Below are 6,814 nucleotides of genomic sequence, written 5' to 3'. Positions count from 1 at the left end.
CACTGCCCCCTCACCTCACCTGCAGAACCCCAGCCAAGCCTCTGCCCCCTAGTTAGGTAGCTAGTATTTTCTGCTTTTGATTTTTGAGCCTCTTTATTCTCTTGTTAATTTCCTGGTCTTCCTCCTCCCACAGCGTGTTCTGTCCCCAGCAGCAGGCCACAGACCCAGCTGCAGGTCTTTTCTTTATTTCTATGTGTGTGTGTGTGTGTGTGTGTGTGTTTTCTTTTGTTGTTTCACCTAATATTCTCTCATCTTCATCTTCCACCCTGCCAGAGGGACTACAGGTCTATAATCAGATAACTGAAATCCCCTAGTAATTTAACTTTCTCTTGGATCTTCACTTGTACTGATCCTCCTGAGAAAAAGGAGATATTGCTTTTCAGACACCTCAGTAGAATACCCCTCTTGATACCACATGGGTAAAAACAACAGAAGAGAAACTTTGGCAAACAATAATTGCTGCAAAAGGGAAACTCACACCTTGTCGGAGAAACATTCCCATAAGAGGTATTCAAAGTGAATACATCTTCCAATGGCGAGAAGTAGAAGAAGAGCCTCAGGTCTGAATAAACAAGGAAATATGTCTCCACCAAAGGAAAATGGTAACTCCCCTCCATCTCTCATAACTATGGAGGATGTTACCAAAATGTCAGACAAAGAATTTAGAACATTCATGGTTACAAATTCTATGAATTGGAACAGAAAAGAGGCAATGAACTATAGGAGATTAGGAAGTCCTTCCAGGACATGAAAGAAGAAATGGACACTCTGAGAAAGAACCACATGTTGCTATTAAAGATAAAGTCTGGAATAGAGAAAATAAAAAACTCCCTTGAAAGTATTAAAAGTTGATTAGATCATGTTGAAAACCGAATCTCTGATGTAGAAGACAAAACCTCTGATCTAGAAAAAAAAACACCAAAAAGATAGAGAAAATAACAACAAAAAAAATGAGGATAACATACGAGAAATACTAGACTCCATTAGACACCCAAACATCAGAATAATTGGCATACCAGAAGGTGAAGACACTAATAATGGCATGGAAAATCTATTCCATGAAATCCTGGAAGAAAATTTCCCTAGTCTAGAGAGGCACTCAACCATCCAGACCCAAGAAATACAAAGGACCCCAAAAAAATCAATCCCAGAAGATCTTCCCCAAGGCACATTTTAGCAAGACTGTCCAAGACCACAGATAAAGACATGATACTAAAAGTGGCAAGAGAGAAATGAGAAGCGACTTACAAAGGCCATCCCATCAGGCTAACACCGGACCTCTCAACGGAAACAATGCAAGCAAGGAAAGAATGAGAAGATGTATTGAAAGTTTTAAGAGAGAAACAATTTCAACCAAGACTATTCTATCCTGCAAGATTATCCTTCATATGGGAAAAAAAAGATTAAAATCTTCTCAGACAAACAACCTGAAAGAATTTGCCAACACCAGAACAGCACTTCAAGAAACCCTGAAGAAAGAAAGTACTGTTCCAGGAAAACTAAAGAACTAACAGCCAGAAACAAAGAAATAAAAGTCAGCTAAGACAATGGCTAACTTAAATGTTGGTACAGATCCAGTAACATTGATGATAACATTGAACATTAATGGATTAAATTCTCCAATCAAAATACACAGACTGACTGAATTGATAAAAACAACAGAAATCCTCTATCTGTTGCCTACAGGAAACCCACCTGAAGGAGAAAGACATACATAGACTCAAAGTGAAGGGTTGGAAAAAAGTTTTCCATGCAAATAGGAACCAAAAAAAAGTTGGAGTTGCAATGTTAATTTCTTACAAAATAGGGTTTAAAACAAAAACTGTTTGAAGAGACAAAGATGGGCACTATATCGTAAGGCTCTGTAGATCAAGAAGATATAACGCTTATAAATATCTAGGCAACTAACACAGGAGCTTTCAAATATGTGAAAGAAAGACTGTTAGATCTAAAAGGGGATATAGACTGCAACACACTGATTGTTGGAGATCTCAACACTGCACTTTCCCCTCTGGACAGATCATCTAGGAAAAAATTATGTAAAGAGATCAAGGATCTAAATGATATCATAAATCAATAGGACTTAACAGACATCTATAGAACTTTCCATCAAAAAAACATGAAATTTTTTCTCACCCCAACATGAAACCTATTCTAAGATTGAGCATATCATACGGCACAAAGGAAGCCTCTACAAATTCAGAGGCATAGAAACTATATCCAGCATCTTCTCTGACCATAATGGAATTAAACTTGATTTTAATTTCAAGATAAATCCTCAAAAATACCCAAATACATGGAAACTAAATAACCTACTTCTGAATGACTCCCCCTACTGAAGAAATAAAGACTGAAATCAAAAGATTCATGGAAGCCAATGACAATGAAGACATGAGTTTCCATAATCTTTGGGGCACTGCTAAAGCAGTCATAAGAGGGAAGTTCATAGCAATTAGTGCACATAAGAAGAAGACTGAAAGAAGGCTAATGGATCACCTAACATCAAGCCTCAAAGAATTGGAAAAGCAACAGCAAAAAATCCAAAACACTCCAGGAGAAAGGAAATAATAAAGATCTGAGCAGAAATAAATGAAATAGAAAATAAACATACTATACAGAAATAATTGAAAGTAAAAGCAAAGCTGATTCTTTGAAAGGATAAATAAAATCGATACACCACTAGTGAGACTTATTAAGAATAAGAGAGAAAGGAACCAGGTGGATTAAATCTGAAATGAAGATGGTAATATAACAACAGACATAGTAGAAATTCAAAAAATCGTTAGAGGATATTTTGAACATCTATATGCTAAGAAACAAGACAATCTGGATGAGATGGACAAATTCGTGGACAAATATAATCTGCCAAGAATGAGCCAGGAGGATATAGAAAGGTCGAAAAGGCCCATAACAAGCCAGGAGATTGAATCAGTAATAAATAACCTGCCAACAAAGAAAAGCCCTGGCCCCGATGGATTCACTTCTGAATTCTACAAAATTTTCAAAAAAGAGTTAACCCCCATTCTGCTCAAGTTATTTTTAAAGATCCAAAAGGGTGAATCTCTCCCTAATTCATTCTATGAAGCCACTATCACCCTCTTTCTTAAAACTGATAAAGACAGGACAAGGAAGAAAAACTATAGACCAATAACTCTGATGAACATAGACGCAAAGCTTCTAAACAAGATACTAGGAACTCGTATCCAACAACTTATAAAAAATATCATACACCATGATCAGGTAGGCTTTATTCCAGGAATGCAAGCTTGGTTTAACATAAGCAAAACCATATATGTAATACATCATATAAACAGGAATAAAGATAAAAACCATACGATCATATCAATTGATGCAGAAAAAGCATTTGATAAGATACAACATCCCTTCATGATCAAGACTCTCAACAAAATCGGCATATAAGGGCCACTTCTCAACACAATAAAAGCCATCTATGAAAAACCCATAACGAACATCATCCTCAATGGAGAAAAGATGAAACTGTTCCCACTAACCACAGACACAAGACAAGGATGCCCACTTTCTCCACTCCTTTTTAATATAGCATTGGAAGTCCTCACCAATTCAATCAGAAAAGAGGAAAAAATAAAAGGCATTTGAATAGGAATAGAAGACGTGAAACTTTCTCTATTCGCAGATTACATGATTGTATACATAGAAGACCCAATGGTCTCCATGGAAAAATTATTGGAAGTAATACATAATTACAGTAAAGTTGCAGGTTATAAAATCAATATACAGAAATCAATAGCATTTCTATATACGAATACCAGGCAGACAGAGATAGAACTGAAAAAAGTTATTCCATTTACCATAGCCACCAGATGTATACGATATTTAGAAATAAATCTAACCAAAGAAGTTAAAGACCTCCACAAGAAAAACTATGAGAAGCTAAAAAAAGAAATTGAAAATGACCCAAAACAATGGAAGGACATACCACATTTCTAGATTGGAAGAATTAATATAATCAAAATGGCAATACTACCCAAATTAATCTACATATTTAATGCAATGTCAATCAAACTACCAGTCACATTCTTCACAGATCTAGAAAAGACAATCATAAAATTCATATGGAATCATAAAAGACTCCTTATTGCCAAAGCAATTCTATACAAGAAGAGTGGAGTGGGTGGCATCTCACTCCCTGACCCAAAAATAGACTACAAAGCTGTGGTAATCAAAACAGCATGGTACTGGCATAGAAACAGACACTTGGACCAATGGAACAGAATAGAGTCCCCAGAAGTAAATTTCCAAACATACAGTCAACTGATTTTTGACAAGGAGTACCAGTAAATTCAGTGGGAAAAGGAAAACCTCTTCAGCAAATGATGCTGGAAAAACTGAATTTCCACTTGCAGAAAGATGAATCTGAACCCCTACCTCTCACCTTTGAACAAAAATCAAGTCAAGGTGGATCAAGTATCTAAATCTAAGACCTCCAACTATAAAGCTGCTCCTGGAAAACACTGGGGAAACTCTGGGAGACATTGGTATATGGAAAGACTTCTTAAATAAGACCCTCAAAGCACAGTCGATCATCCCTAAAATAGACAGATTGGACTACATAAGACTAAGAAGTTTCTGCATGGCAAAAGACACACTAATTAGAGTGAATTGACAGCCCTCAGAATGGGAAAATATTTTTGTAAATTATGCATCAGATAATAGACTAATAACCGGAATACACAAGGAACTAAAGAAGCTGTTTGGAAAAAAGATGATCAACCCTATTAAAAGATGGGAGAAGTTGAAGAAAACACTCTCTAAAGATGACATACGAATAGCCAAAAGGCATATGAAAAAGTGTTCAAAATCCCTCATAGTAAGGGAAATGCAGATCAAAACAACAATGAGATACCACCTAACCCCAGTCAGAATGTCTAAGATTAAAGAAACAAAAAAATGATAAGTGTTGGCGAGGTTGTGGTGAAAGGGGAACTCTCTTACAGTGCTGGTGGAAATGTAAATTGGTCCAGCCACTGTGAACAATTTGGAGATTCCTCAAAAATCTACAAATAGATCTACCATATGATACAGCAATCCCACTCCTTGGTATCTACCCAAAGGACAGAAGAATTCTTCATTAGAAAAGTGCTTGCACATCGATGTTTATTGCAGCATTATTCACGATTGCTAAGACGTGGAACCAAGCCAAATGCCCCCATATGGATGAATGGATTTAAAAACTGTGGCACGTATACTCTATGGAATACTATTCAGCCATAAAAACCAACAAAACCCTGGCTTTTGACAGAAAGTGGAAGAATATGGAAGATTTACTGCTGAGTGAAGCAAGCCGGGCTATGAAGGAGAGACACCGTATGTCCCCACTTAATATATACCCAGTGTCTGCACTCTATGACCAAAACTGACTGACTAAAAGATATACAAACACAAGAGATGGGTGTGAATGCCAGATGTGGTGTGGAGGAGTGGGGTCTAGAGAAAGCCATTTGGAGGAGGGATACAGAGGCAGAGCATTTATGGGATGGAGAGGTGTGGTGTAATCTGTTGATATTTTGATCAACGGGACTGGGTAGAATTGTTCACATATTGAAATGTTCACTTCATAAGCTAAACGATGTCATTGAATGTTTATAAAACAAATAAATTCATAAAAAGTCCATGTTGTGATAAATATTTGAGAATTTTTTTTCACTGTGTTTATTTGGATGAAGTATTAAAACCATTTGTTGTATCTGTTCTAGTCTTTCTTTTTGCAACTCAGAGAATCTCTTTGTAGAAATCTTGTCTTTAGAGCCTTCTCATTTTCTGTCTGGCAAACTTCCATGCATCCTCCAAATCTTGCTCAGTTCTGTGAAGATGTCTGACTCTCTATGGTAGAGTCTCTTCCACCTCTGTATTACCTTTAACATCTGTCTCCATGCTCCCCAAAGGCTACTCTTTCTTTCTGAGGTCTGCAGTCACAGTTCTGGGGCAATTGAGAAGCTGGACACACTGGACCTGACTTCTCTGGGCACACAGGGGCAACCAGGTTAACAGCCACATGTTGTGAGCCACCATGGTCCACCATGGATGAATTTTCAATGATCACAGCATAAGCTGAACTTTGATTAATCAGTTCCAGTATGTGGAACTCTGGCGGACTTTAGAGCCAAACAGATGGTCAGCTTCTGTTACTTACTAGCTGGGTGTGTATGTGCAAGTTTTGCTACATTTTGTTCCTTAACAGAGAAAGCAGAGATAATAGCACCTTCCTCATAGGACCATTATGAATAGCCAATTATTAAAAGTGCTTTGTATAGAGTTCAGCATACATGGTTAGTCAATAGTGGCTGATATACTTGTTTAATAATTTGATATAATATTGTTAATAAAATGTAAAAAAAAAAAAATTGCCCTGTTCTCTACCCTTATTTCTCACCAGACACGTGGAGGTCAAAACCACTCTGTAAATCAACTACACATGGAGACTTAGACTGGTCATCAAAATGCTAAAGCATCTCAGAGACAGTGTCTGTCTCTGTGCCTCCAGAAGATCTCTTGGCTAATGCATCTGTCAATTTCCTGATCTCTGTAGCTATAAAACTATTTTCTATGTCCAGGATATGGGCTTAGATCAGTCTAAGACACCATGTGTAGTTGATTTATGGAGTGGTTTTGGCCTCCATGTGTCTGATGAGAAGGGTAGAGAACAGGGCCTTTTTTTTTTACATTTTATTAATACTATTATATCAAATTATTAAACAAGCATATCAGCCACTATTGACCGTGTATACTGAACTCTATGCAGCAATCAAATTATGGAAAATTAAATACTCATCCT

The 6,814-nt window shown here is 37.0% G+C and overlaps 1 pseudogene; it reads right to left on the bottom strand.

Moving 5' to 3' along the window:
* LOC102478493 (poly(A) RNA polymerase, mitochondrial-like) overlaps positions 1-6,051 on the bottom strand; it is a 9,416-nt pseudogene extending 3,365 nt beyond the window's left edge.
* Positions 6,052-6,814: the final 763 nt, after the last annotated feature.

This window comes from Tupaia chinensis, unplaced genomic scaffold (genome assembly GCF_000334495.1).
Source record: "Tupaia chinensis unplaced genomic scaffold, TupChi_1.0 Scaffold000591_1, whole genome shotgun sequence".
NCBI lineage: Eukaryota > Metazoa > Chordata > Mammalia > Scandentia > Tupaiidae > Tupaia > Tupaia belangeri.
This window is presented reverse-complemented; position numbering and strand designations above follow the sequence as displayed.